The following is a 24004-nucleotide window of genomic DNA, read 5'->3' as shown; positions in this document are numbered from 1 at the left end:
CTCCACTCAAACTAAATCTTACTATTGGTACGCAATCAATTGAACAAGTTCAACAGCATCGCGTTTTAGGGGTAATTATTGATTGTGAATTCAAGTGGCAGGCACAACTACAGCATATTTGCAAGAAAGTAGCCAAGAACGTTTTCCTCCTATCCAAGTTAAAGCAATTTACGGACAGAAGGACCCTGGAAATGTTCCACCATGCTCATGTAATGCCTCACATTAATTATGTTTCGACGCTCTGGGATGGCAGCAGTGACGTCCACTTGAAAAAGTTAGACTCTCTCTATCGTCGCTCATCGTAAATGATAATGCATCAACAGATATGAAATTAAAAATGCTTAACTTTCTTCCACTGGAAAAGCATCTCATGTTAAACAAAGCCATTTTCATGCATAAATTGTATTACGGTAAAGTGCCGATTTACATTACATCATTATTTAATAAAGCTACCCAGAGATATGGGTCGGTCAACTTGATCCCACCGATTCCACGAATTGACCTGTATAAGACCAGTCTTGCTTTTTCCGGTACTTCAGTTTGGAATTCGCTTCCATCATCCTTTAAGCACTTAAAGTCATTAAAAAGTTTTAAAAAATGTGTTAAAAAACACTTTATGTCTGAGTAGTTTAACGCCTTTTGATTTGCCACTACGTCAAAGATATGCTGTGCATTGTATGTTCTGAACATATTTTTGTTGTACTATTGCTACATGTTCGATTGCTACCAGCTTGTATTTATAATTACCTGCATAGTATGCATTTGATTGTATGAATAACCACATATGTATGCTCTTCATGCCTCATCTTCATCATTATCGTCATCATCATCGTCATCACCATCATCATCGTCATCTTTATTATTACGTGCTGAAGTTTTCCGACCTCCTTTTGTTGGTTAACTTTTTAACTTTTTAATTTTTAATTTTTTCATTATATAATTGTGTGTCTATGCGTCCCAAGGACAGATTGTAAGAAAAGGCGTAGCCTTAAAGGAAAAGTCCAAGGTTTAGGGTCACTTTTGATACGTTGACCCTCTTAATTCATCAACCACAAATGCGTGTGTAAAAATGAACACAGAAATCCAAAAAGTATACTTTGACTCGTTTTTGGTTGTTCTGAATCGTTCCATCGCGCGCGCAGTCTTGGCTCATGACCTTGTGCACATACGTGTGCTACGTCACGAGCCTTGAACAACAAATATGGCCGGCTCAAGCAGTGAGGAAGACAAGTGGAATACGGACCGGTTTTCAGCCAGCCTGAGGTTTTAGCGTGCCCGTTTGAGCCTCTTCGTCGTCAAAATGCTGGCGAGGCCACAAGGAACTGCTTGAAACAGAGCCAGCATAAGCGGCAATACGAAATGGTATGTGATTCTCTTTGTTGTGATGTTGAAACACTAGTCCTTGAACTGCCCAGTTTAGAATAAATGCTTCCACAGTGATGTTCACACGCGACTATCCTTATTTTCTCTTTCTGAGTAATTCTTCAGTCACACAACGAAACATGTAGACATCAAGTTAACATTGCGCAAAGCCTGTTTCTTGCGGACAAAACTGCAATTATCCTGGTATTTTTATTTGCGACAGTAAGACACTACATGACATCGACACCACTAAACAGTGAAACTTTTTAGAAATGGCGGTGGGCTGCTTTCATGTGCTAATACTAGATCTAATAGTGATCATGACATTTTTCTTGCGAAACGGTCAAAGGGAAGTAATAAATGAATTTAGTTTTTTTAAACGAGCACACGTGATTTCCGATCTCAAACTAGATCTGAAATCATAAGATTTTCTGAGCAGTGGCGAAACGCTGATGGCGTGATATCGCAAGCCGTTTTGGAAGCAAATAAGCACTGTCAGTGTCAGACATATGCTGAAACACGATTACAGCAGTTCAAACTTTTTGATTATTGATTTTTAGGAGTACGCAATATCGGACAGTCACACTACAAAAAGACAATGCGTTAGTGCATAGATCGGTATTCTCAAACGTCACGAACACTGAACAGACAGTACGTTGCTACTATATTATTTTACTGTATTAACAAAACCTCACAGTCCCATTAAAAATGTGTGGTGTGTGCCGAAAAGCAACCATATGAGATTCAGTCAGTGGGACCCTGAATCTACCTGGGGTTAAATCGGGTTATTGACTCTCATTGCATGAATTTTTAAACTGAATATATCAATTTATAGGCTACATGTACTACTGTTCGTGTTGTTTTTGTGATCCACTGCAATTTATGTGTATACCTTAGAATCTCAAGGTAATTTTTGAACGGGGCATACCGAGATGATTCATTTTGCCATGATCACAGAGTGATACGTGTATTTTGCTTATCAGGTGTCAGTGCAGAAACTCCAAGAGGGAACGAAATTCAAATATCTGGAAAACCTGGATGAGGAGATAGACAGGCTAACAGCACATCCTCCTATGTTTGCTCGGACATATACTACCTTCAAACTGCATACTATGCGTACACACAGGAATATGGACGACTCAACATTGATCAAAATGGGTAAGTAACACAACACAAACAGATGATTTCCATTATGATAGATTTATTTATCTGAAACTGAAAGTAAAATTGACAACAGAGTGTACAATTTGTTTTCAAATACGAAAATATCACATTGGGTTAAAAAAAAAACCACCAACGTACATATATCATTAAAACTATTCTTTATTTCTAAACACATACATATCAGCATAGTTTATTCATGTAAACATCCTCATTTCGGTTCCCAGTCTATCTGAAATCAAGGTAAGATATGCCAAAAAAATAGCGATCACACAGTGCTTCAGCATGAATTTGAAAACCTGCTCTACGTCACATAGACACAGCGTGTCTTATGATTCTATCCACCCTCTCCAAACAAACACGTACACGTTTTCTCGGGTACGAATGTCTTAAAAGCTCAAACTAAGCTGCTGTTTTATTCTGTCTTGCTTTGCAGGAAATACAGGCACGTCGCTTACCCATGACAGGCAGCTGGTGCGCTAGCGAGTGGGGTTTCTAGGCAGAAGCATCAGAGTACCATTACCAACCTGTGCAGTCAAAACAATCAGAAATACTTTCCCAAACGGATGAAGAGTGGGGTTCAAACTCCCTGAGCTACAGAAGGCTGAAATATACTTTTACAAATCGTGTGACTGTGTTGAACTAGTATCTTTGGTTGAACAGATTCCTGCGTGGTTTGAAGATACTGAGTTGTCACGTGGTCCAGTACATGGTTCACATTCTGCAACATTTTGTTCCCGACTTTTTCCAGTGTTGGTGTACTCCAGCATCAGGTACGTAGTCAGTCCATGAGCCGGTCAGCATAGCTTGTGTCCAGTATTTTTCGTTTGCCTGTTGCCTGAAACATGGTTTTGGGGAAGTAACTAACGATCTCTGCACACATTTTAACATGTGAATAAGAACAGAAAAGTTTGTCAAAAGTATACATAGTTTAATTTGCATTTATTTCAAGACCAGACTTTCTTTTCGTTCATTATTTCTTCATAAAGATTCTGGAAATTAACAAAATGTTTCCCCCTATCAAGGCCTCCTAACTTTTTTTTAAATGCAGGTCGGTTTTTTGTCATCTGTGCATTACTACCTCTTGCCACCCGTGCGGTCATTGCCACCAGGTATCTCAACAATCAAACCGTCTATACAGGCATAAAGGCACGTCCTTTTCCAAAACAGGATTGCTCACTACACAGATCTGCAAAGACTTTTACATGGAGAAAAAAATCTCTTGACTTGAACATATACCAGGAATAAACATCCTGACTGGTTTTTGGAGCTGGATTTTTTAGGGAATGTTTTACACGTGTGGCGTTTAAGAAATTAATTCATAAAATTCTACATTCGCAAAGAGAGTACTCATACTGTTACAGAGTGTTGAGTTCTGGTATTTTTCAAAACGGAAGGATGGCCACATCCCATGTAAAAGCCTGGTAAGATTTGAGATTTTGAACCCAATCGTTTACACGGGAAGGGCTGTCCATTTAAGAGGAGGCATCCATGCCTGGATGAGAAATACACTGATAACACAGAAAAAGCACGAGTTTAACCTGCATATTCACAAAACTGGTTCAGAGGTCCGGCAAAGGGAACACATGTTAGTTATTTTAAGAGAACATCACGAAGACCGAATTGGGGCGGGGATATAGCTCAGTTGGTAGCGCGCTGGATTTGTATTCAGTTGGCCGCTGTCAGCGTGAGTTCGATCCCAGGTTCGGCGGAAATTTATTTCACAGAGTCAACTTTGTGTGCAGACTCTCTTCGGTGTCCGAACCTCCCCCCGTGTACACTACATTGGGTGTGCACGTTAAAGATCCCACGATTGACAAAAGGGTCTTTCCTGGTAAAATTGCTTAGGCACAGTTAATAATTGTCTACCTATACCCGTGTGACTTGGAATAATAGGCCGTGAAAGGTAAATATGCGCCGAAATGGCTGCGATCTACTGGCCGTATAAAATTTCATCTCACACGGCATCACTGCAGAGCGCCTAGAACTGTACCCACGGAATATGCGCGATATAAGACTCATTGATTGATTGATTGATTGAAGACCGAATTATTAAATTAAAGCCTTTCTGCAAGAATGTACATCTTCTATGAATTATATTCTAAAACGCCACATGTGTGATTCATTCCACACACAAAATCCAGCTCCAAGAAGCAGTGAGGCTGTTGATTATTGGTATGTGTTCAAGTCGACAGATGATTTTACCTGTGTAAACTGAGCCTTGGCAGATCTGATATAGTGAGCAAAGACCTGCATTTTTTTTAAACGTGTTCAGAGGCCTTGAAATGGTTAAACATTTTGTTTATTTCAAGTAGTCTTTATGAAGAAAAAATTAACAATAAGGAAGGCACATGGGTTGAAATGCAAATTAGATTCCTTTTGACGAACTGTTTATGTTCTTCTTCATGTGTTACATTATGCGTACGTAGATCGCAAGATATTTTCGAAAAAATTCATAGATAAGCCAATCTGCAAACGGACAAAAATTCACAATATAAATTTATGAAGCCAATAAATTTGACTCGAGAACAAAGCTTATGTGTTTGAGGTGATGTGCATGGGTATGAATGTTGAATGAGTCCGTCAAAGATACCCTCCATGTCGCCTCACAGTGGAACCTACCATTAAAATTATACCACCTTAAATTACCTTGCTCTTTCAAATGTACTGCTTAAACTTCTTGAACATGCAACTCTTGCTGTCTACCATAAAGACCATCAGGTCAACAACATACTCGTGAATGTTTTGTTTTGGTCTATAATTAAACATTTCAGAAAATACCCTTTTTTATATTTTTTATTCGGAAGCATACTGACTTTATTTGAAACTACTTCGACAGATATAGTTTTGCAGGTTGACGGGAGGTGAGTTACGAAAGAAATTCAATCCATATGTCGCTCAGCACAGAAAGCATAAACGATTAACATGAGTAGAAATGAACTTGTACTTGTTTTCATAATGTATTATTTGGATGGTATCTGTCAAAGACACTTTCTCGTTTTTTGCAAAGCTAGAATAAGGCACTAATTTTCAAAACAAAACAAAAATCTTACGATGAATGGCACGTTGGTTTTCTCCTGTGGTGATTCTGGACGGTAGGAACAGGACTGGTCAACAGTTGCGTTGTGATCACGGAGAACCGGGAAATCTAGAATGCCGAATGGTCACGGTGTCAGTGTCTAGTGACCTGTTCTGATCAGTGGCCGTGAGTGATGATGAAAGGTCTGGAAGTAAAAGAAGAGAGAAAATGAGTGTGAGTATAAATCAATTCGAAAGTATGCTTCTGATCTATACAGTACATTGAACATTTAGACACCCTCTGGAAGTCGTCTGGATGTGTATCCATGTTGTAGCAATTAGACTGGTTTTGCGTCTCTCAGTCAATGCAGAAAGATTAATTCCCTGCACAATTCGTAATCTTCTTGTCTCTAGCATGCAGGTGTCTGTTTATCTTACCGGTTGCACATCCACCAAAAGTTTAGATCTGGTAAAAATAGCATTAAGCCATGATTCCAGCAAACGCTACCAATTTCATGAATTGATATCAGGGGATAGTTTGCGACTGAATAGAATAGATAACGTGACACACGCATTGTCTTACGTGTCCACAACCCTGACTACTTTTTACTCTTGCTCTTAGCTCAGCTCAGACCGTTCTGTAACTTTGTAGATCTAGCCTGTGGCGCATCTGTACTCCAGCGAATATCAGCTGGACCCAGACACACTGTTCTGCACCAATTCGTATTCGCTGCGCAGCAAAACAATGTTTACGTGTATGCATGAAAATAGAAGCATGTACTCTGACCTTCAACGCATTCCTTCTTGTGAGATAATCCGCTGTTCGTATGTCGCCTCGGAGTTTCGATGGCTCGTCGACTGTACCAGCCTCGCGTAATACTCCCCTTTCCGGACTTTTATGAAGGGAAGACACTGCCAGTGGTCAAAACATTTGTTTCAGGGATGAAACGCCAACTTTTGTGCTGCAGAAAAATTGCGAAATCTGTGTCCAGAAAGTGCCCGACACTTTGAAATCTGCACGCTTGTGCTGCACACATCTCTTCCATTTCCACAAGAGACTCAGAGTTTTGTGAGGGAAAGTGTGCTATGAAATGCCTGGGAACATTGACGAGTTGTTGCTGTTTGCGGCTGCCCTCCACCGAGGCATTCTTTTCGGGCATACAGTGGTGACTTTTCTGTGTGAAAATCAAGCTGGTACTAGTGGTAGAATCAACACAATAACTTGTGACGTCACAGTGTACCAACGTCACAGTGTACCAAAAATCACGTGACCACTACTTGACCCCAGGCGACTTGTCTTGGTTAGCCCCGCAACACTAAATCTGCAACTACAACAACAACAATTTTTTTTCAATTTTTAAAATATTTTTCCAGAGATGTTTGTAACATTTGGCATTCGATTTTCAAGTTTTGGGGGATATTTAAAAACCTTGGACTTTTCCTTTAAATCTTAATCCTTGTTAAATAAAGTTCAATTCAATTCTCTCTCTCTCTCTCTCTCTCTGTCTCTGTCTCTCTCTCTCTCTATCTCTCTCTCTCTCTCTCTCTCTCTCTCTCTCTCTCTCTCTCTCTCTCTCTGCCTCGTTGCCACTGTCGCTCTCTCTGCCCCCCACCCCCCCCCCCCTTTTTACTTTTGAGTGCCGTGTCTCTGTTTGTGTTGTTGCCTTGTCATCTTCATGTAATGTATGCGTAAGTGTATATATGAGTGTGCATGAGTTGTTACTACGAAATAGTGTGTATGAGTGCGCCTTGAGTCGCCTTGTGGTGAGATATGTGCGCGTTATTAATTATCTTATTATTATTTAAGTTATTGAGACATCCCAGTGCACTAAGGGATTTATAGAGCAAATCGAGAAAATTCATTATTGAACGAAGCGCATAGCGCTAAGTTCAATGAATATTTTTGTGATTTGCTCTATAAATCCCTTAGTGCACTGGGATTGTTTCAATAACGATATTGTCAGAACCGCCATAGAAAAAAGAAGATTCCAAACGCACATTTTGCTACGCGCATTTGAATAGGCATAACTGTGTGGTCAGGTCGTGAACAGTAAGATCTACTTTTGTGTGGGCTGTCTCAAGTCTGTCGTGCTTTCGTCACACGCATTTTAATTTCTGTTGGTAAATTCCAATGTAGAGTTAAGCTGAACAGTGATGATCTTTCAGAGATACCTCATTTGAACTCGGAGAAAGGACTGTGCTCTTCCGCGGCGTTATTTGCGATTCGAAACCTCCAGTCGAGCTTCGACGGATTGACTGTGCGGAGTGACTCCCCTTGAATTGACTACCCCCCCCCCCCCCCACGAAGGACTCGACGGTTAGCACATTTTCAAAATAAATGTGGCATATTTCTCATGTTGTATCTTCCCTCATCGGGGAGTCTGATACTAAATATGAACGGTAAGAATGCTCTGAACCCTACACGTATTATATCCCCATCGTTTTTTCGTTCACATTTGCCCAACATGTTAATTTGCTGAGCGGGGTTTATTGTATTGTGTGGGGATATTTATATAGCGCTTAACGTTCTCTAAGCGCTTTACATATTAATTTCTGCCGTGTGAGATGGAATTTTTTACACAATATATCACGCATTTACATCGGCCAGCAAACCTCAAGCCTATTAGGGCGAGCATTCACCTTTCACGGCCTTTATTCCAAGTCACACGGGTATTTGGTGGACATTTTTATCTATGCCTATACAATTTTGCCAGAAAAGACCCTTTTGTCAATCGTGGGATCTTTAACGTGCACACCCCAATGTAGTGTACACGACGGTTTATGTCGTCTGCTAGGCTAGGGCAATCGAACCACTGCAGTCTGCACTGAGTCTGCACGCACGAGGCAGGCTGGTAATAAGTCTTATATATGGTAAGAACGTTCTGAACCCTACACGTTTTCGATTACGATTGTTCTTGCCTTGAAATAATAATTCGGAAACCATTCATTTACTGAACTGATGCAGTCGTATTTCAGTGTAGTCTGCTACGTATGACAGAGTCGATCGAGTCAATCTTCACTGGTCTAGCTGGTACGTTATCGGAATAACACTTGTGTTTTCTGTTAGCCACTGGGAATTGTATACTAACTCATCATTTGGTAATGTGGATGATAAGCAATATGCCACTAACACGGCATAATTATGAGAAGAATCTATGCAAGTCGGCGAAAATGAGATGAAACACAGCGGCTTCTATTTTTAGATCAGTGGCACTGTGGCACAGGCACATGCAATCTGTCAGAAAAAAACCCACTTCTGCTTTAATTGAGAAGCAGGGAATTTATGGTCATTTGGTATTGTGGAGAATATAAGCTACATGTCATTAATCACTTCTGAGGATGAGAGCACAGTCTCGCTTAGGCAAAGGGAAGAATACGCTCTGTGGAAAAGTTAGCGCACTCCAAGAGTGCGCTAACAGTTTTAGCGCATCGCCATTAGCCAATCAACTGGTTCACATTAGTCATGTGACACCAGTACTTACTGACAATTGTTATTATTATTATTATTATTATTTAAGTTATTGAGACATCCCAGTGCACTAAGGGATTTATAGAGCAAATCGAGAAAATTCATTATTGAACGAAGCGCATAGCGCTGAGTTCAATAATTATTTTCGAGATTTGCTCTATAAATCCCTTAGTGCACTGGGATTGTTTCAATAACGATATTGTCAGTACCGCCAGAGAAAAAAGAAGATTCAAAACGCACATTTTGCAACGCGCATTTGGATAGGCGTAACTGTGTGGTCAGGTTTTTGTGTCAGATCTACTTTTGTGTGGGCTGTCTCAAGTGTGTCGTGCTTTCGTCACACGCAAACTCTTGTTTTAATTTCTGTTGGTAAATTCCAGTGTAGCGTTAAGCTAAAAAGTGATGATCTTTCATAGAGACCTCATTTAAACTCGGAGAAAGGACTGTGCTCTTAGTTATTTGCGATTCGAAACCTTCATCGAGCTTCGACAGATTGACTGTGCAGAGTGTTGCCCCTTGCCAAGGTCGACGGTAAGCACATTTTCAAAAGTAAATGTTGCATGTTTCTCGTGTGGTATCTTCACTCATCGGGGAGTGTGGTACTAAATATAAACAGTAAGAATGCTCTGAACCCTACACGTATTATATCCTCATCGTTTTATCGTTCACATTTGCTAAAACATGTAAATTTGCTGAGCGGGATTTATGTCGTCTGCTAGGCTATAGCAATCGAACCACTGCACTGAGTCTCATTTCAAAAACAAAAATTGCTCGTCACGTTGCACTGAGTCTGCACGCACGAGGCAGGCTGGTAATAAGTCTTATCTATATATATATACAACTTGTGTCTGTCTGTGTGTCTGTGTGTGTGTCTGTGTATCTGTGTATTTGTGTATTCGCCATGCACGGCCACAGTTCTCGATGGATCTGCTTCAAATTTGGTGGGCTTATTCAGAGAGACCCCGGACACAACCTCATCGATGAGATATTTCAACACGTGCTCTCAGCGCGCAGCGCTGAACCGATTTTGGTTCCACCTCAGCTATTTTGGTTCCACCTCAGCTATTTTGGTTCCACCTCAGCTACCCGGGCCCCCATACCGACACACCATAGCCGCTACACCACATCACAACGCCAAAGTTCTCGGTGGATCTTTTTCAAATTTGGACACCGTATTCAGCTACACCCCGGACACAATATCATCGATGAGATATTTCAACACGTGCTCTCAGCGCGCAGCGCTGAACTGATTTTGGTTTTTGTGTTCATTTCACCATTATAAGTAACTCTTCCTTATCTTCTCCAGTGTTTGGCGTTTATCTCCCTTCCTTCGTGTGGCTTTCCCGTTCAGTTGTAAGTTACTATTACTATTTTTAGAATGTCACTGCGCTGTCCACTGCGCTGTCCACAACGCTTCCCTTGCACCCGTAAGTTGTTCTTACTGAAAAAGTGAAAAGGTCGAATCAATTTATAGCCACGCGAAAAATACACTCTCACCTATCTCTATATATTTATAGATACAGATATGCATATATATATACGGCTTCTCTGTGTGTGTGTGTGTGTTTGTGTGTGTGTGTGGGCAAAAACCTGTGTATTGTAGAGTTCTGTTTGTGATGTGGTCTAGCGGCTTTTGTCCATCTGTATGTTCTGGCATGTGAGAAGCCACAGCAGATAATATAGGGCTAAGAAATAAGCTCTAAAATTCTCAATCCCGTTTGACAGGACTTCGCCTTCAAAGGTGATTGTGGTGAACCGCCACGCTGTCTGTCTCTGTCTCGCGCCGTTCACCCCAAATTCCCGTTTCTGAGTAACTATTTTTAGAATGTCACTGCGCTGTCCAGAACGCTTCCCTTGCACCCGTAAGTTGTTCTTACTGTCAAAGTGAAAAGGTCGAATCAATTTATAGCCACGCGAAAAATACACTCTCACCTATCTCTATATATTTATAGATATAGATATACATATATATATATATATATATACGGCTTCTCTGTGTGTGTGTTTGTGTGTGTGTGTGTGTGTGTGGGCAAAAACCTGTGGATTGTAGAGTTCTGTTTGTGATGGGGTCTAGCGGCTTTTGTCTGTCTGTATGTTCTGGCATTTGAGAAGCCACAACAGATAATATAGGGCTAAGAAATAAGCTCTAAAATTCTCAATCCCGTTTGACAGGACTTCGCCTGCAGAGGTGATTGTGATGAACCGCCACGCTGTCTGTCTCTGTCTCTGTCTCGCGATTCACCCCGGCGAAGCCGGGTATTCCTCTAGTATACTATATTATGGTAAGAACGTTCTAAACCCTACACGTTTTCGATTCCGATTGTTCTTGCCTGGAAGTAATAATTCGGAAAACATTCATTTACTGAACAGATGCAGTCGTATTTCAGTGTAGTCTGCTACGTGCTGATCTAGCTGCTACAAAATCGGAATAACACTTGTGTTTTCTGTTAGCTGCTGGGAATTGTATACTAACTCATCATTTGGTAATGTGGATAACAAGCTACATGCCAATAACAGGCCATCATTATGAGAGGAATCTTCGCAAGTCGAAACTGAAAAATTAGACACAGCGGGTTCTATTTTTAGATCAGTGGCAACTGTGGCACAGGCACATGCAATCTGTCAGAAAAAAACCCACTTCTGCTTTAATTGAGAAGCAGGAAATTTATGGTCATAATCATTGGTATTGTGGAGAATATAAGCTACATGTCATTAATTAATTCTGAGGATGAGAGCACAGTCTCGCTTAGGCAAAGGGCGGAAGAATACGCTCTGTGGAAAAGTTAGCGCACTACAATGTATGTGCTACTGCTCATATGTTCAAATCACCGAAGCAAACTTTGTTCTCGAAATTCGTTGTCACTTCCTCGGGGGACATACAGAAGAAAATGACAAAGTTTTTACGTGACACCGTTATTCACGTTATTCCGTTTTATGTAAAGTCTTTTTGCTTTTAACGTCATAGATTTTATGTCGAAAGAGAGCGTAAAAAAACTCTCTTTTTAATCGATAACCTTTATCTAATTACACTGATTTATCCCTGTCCCGTCTTTGTTTTTCTGGACTACCCATTACACCAGTGATATTTACGTGACCGCAGACAATTGTTGGGCTATATACTGAGAAACAAGATTGAAGTGAAATTAGGCTGATGATGTGACCGGTAATAAATCAGGGTAATGGGAAACACAGTCATATTAGCCGTTCTTGACATCGCTATCTTTACCTCGAATGGAATCTCAAAAGACGGCATGCAATGGGATGACACTAATCATCACGCACTGAGAGAGAGAGAGAGAGAGAGAGAGAGAGAGAGAGAGAGAGAGAGAGAGAGAGAGAGAGAGAGAGAGAGAGAGAGAGACTAGAGAGAGAGAGAGAGAGAGAGACTCAGAGAAAGAGACAGAGAGAGACAGAGAGAGACAGAGACAGAAGAGAGACAGAGACAGAGAGAGAAAGAGAGAGACAGGCAGACAGACAGAGACTGACAGAGAGAGACAGACAGACAGACAGACAGACAGACAGACAGACAGACAGACAGACAGACAGACAGACAGACGGACAGACAGACAGACAGACAGACAGGGGGGGTGAGACAGACCGTCATACAGGCACACAGGCAGACAGACGGGATGAGTGCTAACAAGCCAGTCACACAGCCAACTAGTCAGCAAGATAAAGTGGATTCCAACACAAGACCTGCTATTCTGACTTTGTCCGAATGTGGTTGGACATGGTATTCTTCCACACGAGATAACGTTGATTGTATAACGAAGCCGTCTGTCTGATTTCGACATCAACTAATCGAGTGTCCTAAGCCTGAACAGCAATCATGTCTACTTCTTTGACGGAAGTGACCAAACAACTATGAATGACGGGCGCAATGGCTTGGTGGTATGACGCCGGCCTCCAACGCGGAAGGTCGCGGGTTCGAATCCCGGCCGCACCTGGTGGGTTGAAAATGAAAGCAACTTTTGCATTTTTTTTAGAGGGACGCGTACGATTGTGAGTTTCACTCCGTTCAAGTCAAGCTCCGGAAGCGTTGTAAATAAAATATGTCCAAAGTTTGCTTTAGTAGCGGCAAAGAAGGAACGCGTGAGACATTGTATGATGTATGCTATCCACCCCAAGCTTTCAAGCGCTGAATTGTACCCTTGTATGACACGGGAGCAGAGGGAGTTGAGCGGTAGGTAATAACTGCCCAGTCGTTACTCGCACTTTCTCCTTCACTGTTCACACCACATCGCAAGGTCAGCAGACAGGGAAGCCAACCCGCTAATTACGAACCGTGAGGATAATTGCATCGATGTTACTGCATGCATCGTCACCCCACGCTTAACATCCAGCTCCCTGGTGTCAGCGTAATGGTGGTTATGTAGTCACGTGACCACACTCTGCGATCATCCGGGTGTTAGAAAATGCGTTCGTTGCCAAGAGTTACGTCTTGGTGCCCAATAGCTTTGTCCTGCTCTTGACCTTATTACTAGTGGTGACCGTGCGTACGGGGAGTTCCGGTGTAACACGAGAAAATTACTCCCACGAGATTTTTACTCCGGAGTAAACATTTCGTACGAAAAAGTTACTCCCTATACGAAAAAAGCACTCCCCCATTACACGAGAAAATTACTCCCCAAGACAGGTGAGTTCCGAGTAAACATTTCGTACAAAAATGTTACTCCCCTGACGAATAAATAACGAAAATATTACTCCACCCCAACACAAGCAATTTAACTTCCCATGCCAGGTGTACGAAATTTTTACTCCCTTGTCCCCTGTTAGTCTTGGTGGTGGAAGGGGTGGAAGGAGGGTAGCGCGACATTCGTGTGCGCGAGATCACTTATTGGCATTATTATCCCTTCACCCGCATCCCATTTTTGCGTACGAGATTTTTACTGGAAGTAAACAAAAATGGGGAGTAAACATTTCGTGGAGGGAGTAATTTTTTCGTGCCTTGGGGAGTTCTTTTCTCGGACGAAAAGTGTACTCGGAGTAAGAATTTCGTACGAAATATTTACTCCGGAGTAAATTTTTCGTGGAGTAAAAATGTCGTGTTACACCGGCGTAAGTCGCACTATACTGGCAGCTGAGCTGTTTGTGAACTGGACTAGTGGTCTGGTCACGGGATCAAATCCAGGTCGGGGCGAACAACGGGTCAACTTGATGAGCGGACTCATCGATGGTATCCATGTCCCATCACCACGTTTCTATATCCCTGTTTCAAAATGCACCACGGAAACCATTGTAAAGGCACGGTCCTTCGTGTAGAGTCGATTTCGTGTGCCGACCGCGATCTGACCTAACGTTCACATGGAATAAGGCTCCTTAGTTGCTTTCTGGGCAGGAAAACATTTCATGTGCAGGATTTTTGTTTTGTTGCACATGTGTCACATTTTGAAATTATACCTTTAAAGACAACACATAATTCTTCCACTTTGACAAGTACAACAGATCAGCATGTGATTGTTTGTGCGTGTAAATAACCTTCTAAAATGCCACTAGTGGCAGATCTGAGAATTGCATTCACGAGTATGACTGTGCGTTCCACGCTGAACATGTAAAGCCCGTCCTTTATTGAGCCCGAAGTTGACATCGCGAAAAGTTCGATAAATATTGGTACCTAAATCTCAGTGCTTAAGCTTCGTGCGGCCAACTTCGCGTAGTCGACTTCGTTCAATTAAGGACAGGCAAAAAGGAACCAAACAACGTGTCTACTTATTGTGTAAAGCAGGAGCTTTTCGATGCATAACTCCTTATATTTCTCAAACATAACGATGCTTGAATTAGGTAAAGTTTAAGTACAATAATTCTGGGTGTGTTCTTTGGAAGGTTTGAGTACTATCTGTCCACCAAGCACACTCTTTGATTCTGATTGTTGTTCAAGTGAGCGTCGTGTTTGCTGCGGGTAGGTGTTTGAAAATAAACTCAGTCAAGAAAAAGAAGGATTGTGACGCACAATACCTGCCTTTACAACCACAGCAGAATAACAACATATCTGTGTACATGTACTTGATTTTAGTCCAAAACAGGGAAACTGACAAGAAGTGTTAACAGAATGGAATTCTTTTGTTTGTTCGTTCATGGGCTGAAACTCCCACGGCTTTTACGTGTATGACCGTTTTTACCCCGACATTTAGGCAGCCATACGCCGCTTTCGGAGGAAGCATGCTGGGTATTTTCGTGTTTCTATAACTCACCGAACTCTGACATGGATTACAGGATCTTTTTCGTGCGCACTTGGTCTTGTGCTTGCGTGTACACACGGGGGTGTTCGGACACCGAGGAGAGTGTGCACACAAAGTTGACTCTGAGAAATAAATCTCTCGCCGAACGTGGGGAAGAACGAACGCTGACAGCGGCCAACTGGATACAAATCCAGCGCGCTACCGACTGAGCTACGGGGGCCCGGGTAGCTCAGGTGGTAGAGCACTGGACTTGTGATCGAGAGGTCGCTGGTTCGAATCCGGGCCGGGACGGACACGGGTCAACTTTATGTGCAGACCCAGAGACGGTATCCATCTCCCACCCCCGTGTCACCACAATGGCACGTTAAAGATCTTGGTCATTCTACCATAAGTGCAGATGGCTGATACCACCTAAACACGCATACATCAAAAAGCCGTGAGGGCGTAAAACTCGAATCGTATAAACCAATTCATGTCCAATATAGGCAATTAAGACCTGACGGACAATATAAGCCCCTTAAAATTTACTTTTTTACTGAGCTACATCCCCGCCCGAACAACAGAATGAAATGATTTGCACGGAACTATACAACCGCGCATTAATCGATCGCCTGCGCAGGTTGACTGGTTGAGTGAACAGGATTCGATCAAACTTTCGCACACAAACTCCTTTTTCTTTGAATAACTGAAGAAAGGAGGAATAAAGAGGTTACACACCTCGCCTCAATGATTATTACAAATAATGGTCTCAGTTCGCGGTCATGAAAAAGCTCGCTGAAGCTCGCATTTTTCATGATCCGCAAACTTCGACCATTATTTGTAATAATCACTGAGACTCGGCATGCAACAGCTTGTAATTGTAGCAGAGCTGTAAATTAATGTTAAGCAAGGCCATTATTTGATCATAGATTCTATTCTCAATTCTAACGGATCACTCTATTCGCCTAGATAATAACAACAAGAACATTACAATATCACAGCATGGAACCCCCAGCGGCTAGTTCAATATTAATGATTCACATCAATCGTTGTTATATCCGGGACTGAAACAATGTTCAGTATCTCGAATGTTCGTGTTGATAGCAAACGGAAGACTGAAGAAATGTGTGGCATGTGCTTCATACACCCACGCGCCCGTATATAGCTTCAATTTCATAAGAACGTCTTTCAATCTTTAAGTTGTAACCATTATACACATATGCATTGGAACATTAACTTGTTCTAAAGCTTACTGGTTACTGTATTTGTTTGTTGCTCCGATTAAAAATTGTAATCAAGAAGGGTCCCTGTATCTGTACGGATTATACTTAAATGGCAGTACTGTCACAATGGACCTCACACAAGATATATATATATATATATATATAAAACATCAGAAATTATATATATATATATATATATATATATATATATATATATATATATATATATATATATATATATATATATATAGAGAGAGAGAGAGAGAGAGAGAGAGAGAGAGAGAGAGAGAGAGAGAGAGAGAGAGAGAGAGAGAGAGAGAGAGAGAGAGGAAGAGCGTAAGGAAGAGAGAGTCAGATAATGATCCAGAAAACATTTAAACATTAAGTCCCCCCCCCCCCCCCAAAAAAAAGGGCAACGAGAGATAAGCAACGATTCAACCTTCTGTTGCGTGGTCCACTTTAATACGTTTGTGCCATCTTTGTCACAGCATGTGGGCAACACAACGGTTTGATTCTTTAAAACATATTGGCTGGTTGCCTCACAATCAGGGGGTGAGGGTAAGGGTAAAACAGAGATAGAGGTGTGTTTGTGTGTGTGTGTGTGTGTGTGTGTGTGTGTGTATGTGTGTGTGTGTGTGTGTGTGTGTGTGTGTGTGTGTATGTGTGTGTGTGTGTGTGTGTGTGTGTGTGTGTGTGTGTGTATGTGTGTTTGTGCCTGCGTGAATGTGAGGGGTATAGTAACTTTTAGCGAAAAGAAAGAGAAAGTTAATAAAGAAATAGGTAGATAATGGTATTAAACCAATCTTTAGAAAACCAAAGTTTAATGTTGTTTCTTTATTTGTTTATGATTTGCGCAACCTTCGTTGTAATCTTTGCATCGTCTAACAGATCAGGATTTGACACATTCCTTTCCAGGAAGCTTGCGACCACATTTATTCCCATTGATTCCTTCCCTTTTCTTCTGCTTCTTACTTTTAGAAAAGCAGTTTTGGTTCAAACTTCGAGCAAATTAATGAGCACGTGCACGATTAAACGGCAATAACATAAAAGAGAGAAACTTCCCAGGGAATCCCTTTTGAGAAAACCCATTTCTCCAATACGTTTTTGTTCAGATGTGAAAGAAACTAAGAAAGGTTGAATTTCCGCTTCGGGTCGATCTAAAAATGTGACTGATCTTCTAATGATCGGATATCTATATTTGAGTCTGAAAGGGGGTTGGGTTGAAGGGACAACGACTCAAAATGTTATTACAAAAGGATAAAAGTTTTAGGCAAAGCCTATTCTTCCAAGGGAGAGAAAGAGAGAGAGAGAGAGAGAGAGAGAGAGAGAGAGAGAGAGAGAGAGAGAGAGAGAGAGAGAGAGAGAGAGAAAGAGAGAGAGAGAGAAAGAGAGAGAGAGAGCGAGAGAGAGAGAGAGAGAGGGGGGAGAGAGAGAGCGATAGAGAGGGAGAGTACGAGAGAGCGAGACAGAAAGACAGAGACAGAGATAGAGAGACAAACAGTCACAAAAACAGACAGACAGAAACAGAGGGAGAAAGAGAGAAAGACAGAGACAAAGACAGCGGGGAAAAGAAAGAAAGAAAGAAAGAGAGAGAGAGAGAGAGAGAGAGAGAGAGAGAGAGAGAGAGAGAGAGGTGGGCATAAAGAGAGAGAGAGAGTCGGAGACAGAGAGAGGCAGACAGCCATAGACAGAGCGAGAGAGAGAGCGGGGGAGGCAGACGAAGAGAGAGAGAGAGTGAGAGAGAGAGAGAAAGAGAAAGAGAGAGAGAGAGATAGTGAGAGATAGAGAAAGAGAGAGAGAGTGAGATAGAGAGAGAGAGAGAGAGAGAGAGAGAGAGAGAGAGAGAGAGAGAGAGAGAGAGAGAGAGAGAGAGAGAGAGAGAGAGAGAGAGATATTGTTCTGCTTTGGGCGAATTTTTAAACACTCAGTAAATTTGAAATCGATCTATTGTTCTTAAAAACGCCTTAACTCATTTACAAATACTGGCACCATAACAGTACAATAACTGTTATTCCCCCTGCAACTATTCTCAGACACAGACAAGAAAACGAGTATTGTTTAAGTTGCTGCTCGATTTAACCCTAAGCCTATCTCATCCTTCTTCGTCACTTCCGCATTTATCTAACCCTTGACATCACGTCACGTGGTTAGTAGACGAAACCTCAAAGCAGTATGGTCCCGAACAGGCACGCGCCTTTGCTCAAAATAGCCGCTAATCACGCGTTCGTCTGTCAGCACATCGAAGACGGCCGCGCTATCAAACAAACCGGTTGTAGTCTGTTAACGGAAGCTTGTATCTCAGCAAAGGTGCGACCGCTAGCGTTGATCGCACTTTTCGTCACAACAAACTGTCAAATTTGTGTCCCTGTTCCCGTGTTGGCATAAGGCTCCTCTTTTGATGGTGGGGTTTCTGTTCGTGGGTGTGGCCGGGCTAAACTCGGTGAGGACTGAGATTGGGAGGATAGGACGAGGTGGTGGAGGGGTTAAGGGGTTTGATATATATTGAGAGAGAGAGATAGAGAGAGAGAGAGATAGAGAGAGAGAGTGTGAGAGAGAGAGAGAGAGATGGAGAGAGAGAAAGAGAGAGAGAGTGAGAGAAACATATATAAATATGTTTACAGACAGGCAGACACACATAGAGACAGACATACGGACAGACAGACAAACGAACAGGGTTTTGCATTGCAGGTTGAGACTTGGAATAAGTGGTTTTAAATATATGTTTAATCGCCACCTTGTAGACAACCCGGAGTGTTTTTTGTAGTTATTTTGCTGAAACTGTCCACGTCGAATCCGTGGCAGTGTATATAGCATAGCCTGTAGGCCTACATCAGCAGATGCATATAGTCGTCGGCTTGTTATATCTCTAACACTGGCTGTGACCGGAATACTGCCCTCTCTCTTTGTCATCGTCTTCTTGTGTTGACCTCTTATTGACCCCGCCCCCTTCAATCCACTTCCGTTCAATAACAGGAAGCTACGTCAGCACAATACCACTCGTAAAAGGCCACGGTTGACATTTGCAAGGGATTAGCAGGTAAATCTGTTGTCACTTTTTTGTGTCGATATGTCCTGGCACCCGAGAGAAAAAACAAGCAACGGGATCAAAATCGCTCAAGTTGCTCATTTCAATGCTTGCTATTCTCTAACGTGCCAGGGGATCGGTCCCGCATAACTCTCACTTAAACTTGTTGCACGCACATGTCATTTACATTTTGAGCGCGTTCTTGCCTTTGTTCGTTGAATCTATTGGCTGGATGAAAAATAAAAAATAAAAACATGGGCCAAAATAAAAAAATAAATACATATTGTCATCATTTTCACGAGTTTTCATTCACAAGCACCTGGGAAATAAATCTCATGTTCCCCGGGGAATAAATCCCCGGTTACCATAGTTGCAGGAAGCCCTATTACATGGATAATCAAAAGCAAACCCAATAGAAACGCTCGAGGATTCTTCGGCTCTTTTCATTGGCGTTTCCCCAGACCTAAACAGACGACACGACACTGCTTTGCAAAGTTCCAAAAACCAACTGGCAAACTGGCAAAAGTAAACAAAAAACAAAAAACTACTTCAATAAATTCATCACAAACAAATGAAATCTACCGATATGTTATGTCTTCTTACAAAGTCATGGAGTGCGTGTATCTTTGTGTGAGAAACACGAACGTCAAGTTCAAGTCAAACCAATTGACCCCTGACACACACATTTTGACCCGTGCACAAGACGTTGTATCGATAAACGAAGCACAAATAAGAAATTATGATAAAAGCAAAGAAAATAGCAACAAGATATGCAAACATCTCACAAAGCCGAGCAAGCAGATTGACAGGTCTAATGAAAAACAAAGAGGTACTGAGTCGGAAACAAAATCGCGATTCTTTCCTTCGCTGCACGACGCAAATCTTCTGTGACATTTGACCCAACGTAGCTTCCACATTCGATTACTAAGCTTAATACTCACAACTGAAAGCCGAGGGAGTGGAATACCGAGATGAACAAACAGAACTGTGCATCCTCAAACCTGACATATTCATCCCAACATTTTATGAACTCAAAAATACAGAAAGTTGCTTTCACACGCCAGCTTTGATTGCCAGTGGTTATCCGCACGGAACTCGTGTGGTTATCAGCACGGAACCCGTGTTTCAAAGCATGGCTCCCTGTGTTGATTGTTATCTTATTTTCTCACAACCAAAATGATGACAAAAACGATGTTTGGTGGTTTGTTGTCAGACCAGCTTTTTTTGTCGGTCCTCGGGGGGCATATCGACTTTTGTTTCATATTTATTGACCGCGGCCTTCGGCCTTGGTCCATAAATAAGAAACACAAGACGATATGCTCCCCCTCAGACGACAAAAAAGCTGGTCTGACAACAACCCATCAAACATCTTATATTCTCACCAACCCCACCTCCACCCCCACAACAACAACGCCATCCGCAATCGTGTATACTTCTGTCATGTTTCGCCTGGGATTGGGTGATATAAGCATTATGCTTGAGTACCGGTATACGAATCCTCAATCATGCCAGACATTGTGTATATGTCACGATATCAACATTAAACACGCTTTTGTTTAACCCATCAACAACAACAACAACAACAAAAACACGAACCAGAACAACAACAACAACAACAACAACAACAAAATCAATAAAAACAACCTCCACCGCCACCACCACAACAACCACCACAACACCAACTCTCCGCCACCAACAACAACAACTACAACGATGACGACGTCATTTGGTGCAATTTTGACTTCCGAGAGTATGGTAAAGGCTACATCTCCCTTCATATCTCCTGCGCAATTTACTTACAACCAAGTAGTAGGACAGGTAAGGAAATCAACATTGTGACTTACTACTTTACGAAGAGTGGGTGGGAGTGGGGAGGGGGGGGGGGGGGGGGGGGGAGGAGAGGAGATTGCTAGATTTAAGTGTTGAACCCTATGAATAGTTAATACAAGTGAAAATTAATTGTAATAAGAAAGCGTTTGAGAAAGTGAAGAGAAGTGTTATGTGCAGTGGAATAGGAACAGGAGGAATTCAAATGATTGATATGCAAATATTGCAAGAATCTATTCTGTGCGGCTGGCTTGCTCAGCTTTCGAATATGAATAACAATAGTACATGGACTTGGATTCCTAGATTATATTTCCGTAATTTTGGAACAGATTTATCTTGTTTTAATTCAATTATTGGTCCTAAAAAGTTTAAAGGGTTAGATAGTCTTCAGTCCTCCTTCTGGAGCAAAGTACTGCGAGTCTGGTTGGAACATAATACACTGCACTCTTCTTCATCTCTGAAGATGGCATGCATATGGAATAATGTCGATATAAAATATCAAAATAATGTAATTTATTTTGACAACTGGGCAAAAAAAGGAATAACACATGTCAATGACCTTTTAGAAAACAATTCCATTTTGTCATTTCAAAATGTACAGAACTTAATTGGTACTTCACCAGAACTCTATTTACAGTACATTGTTGTTCACTCGGCGTTGTCTCGTTATTTAAAGAACAATACGGATTATGTATATGCTGTCACTGAAGAGTTTTCGAAATTGTATTTTAATGATAAAGTTATGTTAAAAGCTAGAGACTTTCGAAATTTTATGACAGATATGAAATATAGTCCACCCTGCTGTGTTCGATTTTGGCTGAACAAACTTGATATTAATATTGAAGAAAAAGTTTGGCTCAATGCAAAAGAGACAACAACAGAAACTAAAGAATTACAGTGGAAGATATTACACAATATATACCCAACCAATATTCTTCTCTTAAAAATGGGACTCACAAATAATGATAAATGTCCATATTGTATTGAACAAGTTGATTATATTGAACATTTCTTTTTCTATTGCAGTAAAATTCACCATTTGTGGAAGCATGTTGAAACATTGTTTTACGATCGATATAACATAGCAATTATTTTACAAGCAACAGATGTGCTGATTTGTGTGCGAGATAAGAATGGTTTGACACATGATATGTTTAAGTATCTTACCCATTTAATCTTGATTGGAAAAATGTGTATAAGTAAATTTAGATATGGGACACCCCTTGAAATATTATTTATTTTTCAAAGGGATTTAACCCTCAGGGGACTGGTATAAAACATGTGTAAGTTTAAATTGAGTGTTTGAAATAATACCCGCTATTACGAGCTAGTCGTGTGACAGAGAGTTTTCTTGCACACGAGACTGTAGATGTTTCACGACGGCTTTAGCCGGAGTGAAACAGCAGCAGTCGAGTGTGCAAGAACACTCTCTGTCACACGACTAGCTCGTAATGGCGATTATGTCTCACAGCTTCAACAGAGGAGAGAACAAACACGTTTTGCGTACTCACGCTTGATAAACCTAAACACAGGAGCAGCCATTGTGGAGAGATCTACTTTTTGACGAAAGTGAACGAACAACTATGAATGACGTCTCGGTATATGTGAATGACGTCACAGTCATCGTCACAGTCTGTATCTTTTGAAGCATTCCATTCTTCATGACGTCTTTCTGTGTCTGCATCCGCGAAATGTTTGTTCTTTCCGGGGTCTTTGTCATCTATGTTCAGAACTCTGTCCTTCTAGTTTCAGACTAACAGGCCTCCTGAGCGAGCCACTTTCCAAGGGAAGCTAAACTCGCGTATGGAAACAGTACTGTAGTCTGGGATGCCGTTTTCAGTATTCTCAGCGTTGAAGAATTTGTAAAGAGAAGACACGACAACAGCAGGAGAAATAAAAGTCGTGTGTGCATTTTGGGGCTTTTGGAGGGACGATTTCGAGTTTGAATCCGTTCTTGCACATGCTCCAAAGCGTGTAACATACAATCTTGCACACGTTTGCTTTAGTTGTGGCAAAGAAGGAAAGCGTGTGACATTACTATATATAGACTGCTATTTACGGGATAGAAATGTATGGTAAAAAAAAGAAGAAAAAAAAGGAATAAATTTATGTTATGATTATTTTTATTTATTTACTTAAACATATTAGTTTACTGATCAAATTTTGTTGATCTAAAAATGTACACATTTGACTGAGAAAAGAAAAGAGCTCTGATACTCCGTCACGGCGGAGGGCTGACCGTGCACCCAAAAGCGGACTTAACCAAATGGGTATTTTTTGAAAGCTTGGGGCCTGCCGAACATAAAAATCGATGTTAACAAGAACTATTTAAGGGCGCACTTTCTCTTGTCAGTCAAAATTCAACTATACCCTGAAGAGTGATGCACGAGCATTTCAGACGCTTGCCTCTGAAAAAAGAAGTTCTCAGCCAAATTACGAACTCAAACTGGTACGTTTTACATACAAATGTGTCAGTTGGTATCTTTTGATTATCACAAAACAATTTGCGACTGCTTTGGCCGAGGATGCTGGTGACAGTATCATTATTATGAACCCTACCCTAAATCCAGGAAAGACGTCGTCCAAAATGTAGGTAAGTTTTGATTAAAAATAAATTCACACAAGACTAGTATTGTTGTTTGGCTTCAATGGATATATTTTCGTCAAGTATGATGTCTTTACATAATATTTGTATAATATGAATGGATTTGAACCATATACTATGTCATTATGACCTTCCAATCTTCCTAACCCCCAGCCC

At 41.3% G+C, this 24004-nt stretch overlaps 1 protein-coding gene and 1 long non-coding RNA gene across 2 annotated transcripts in view; one reads left to right on the top strand and one right to left on the bottom strand.

The window, feature by feature from the left end:
- Nucleotides 1–24004, bottom strand: part of LOC138981157 (elastase-1-like) — a 59786-nt gene that overhangs the window by 20282 nt on the left and 15500 nt on the right. The gene's annotated exons all lie outside the window — the stretch shown is intronic.
- LOC138981156 (uncharacterized) lies at nucleotides 974–3282 on the top strand. Its single transcript, XR_011460575.1, has 3 exons — nucleotides 974–1362; nucleotides 2346–2520; nucleotides 2960–3282. It is a non-coding gene; the product is annotated as an uncharacterized lncRNA (long non-coding RNA).

The sequence above is a fragment of the Littorina saxatilis genome, linkage group LG12 (genome assembly GCF_037325665.1).
Source record: "Littorina saxatilis isolate snail1 linkage group LG12, US_GU_Lsax_2.0, whole genome shotgun sequence".
Lineage (NCBI taxonomy): Eukaryota > Metazoa > Mollusca > Gastropoda > Littorinimorpha > Littorinidae > Littorina > Littorina saxatilis.
The sequence above is the reverse complement of the archived record's forward strand: the minus strand, read 5'-3'. Positions and strand labels throughout refer to the sequence as shown.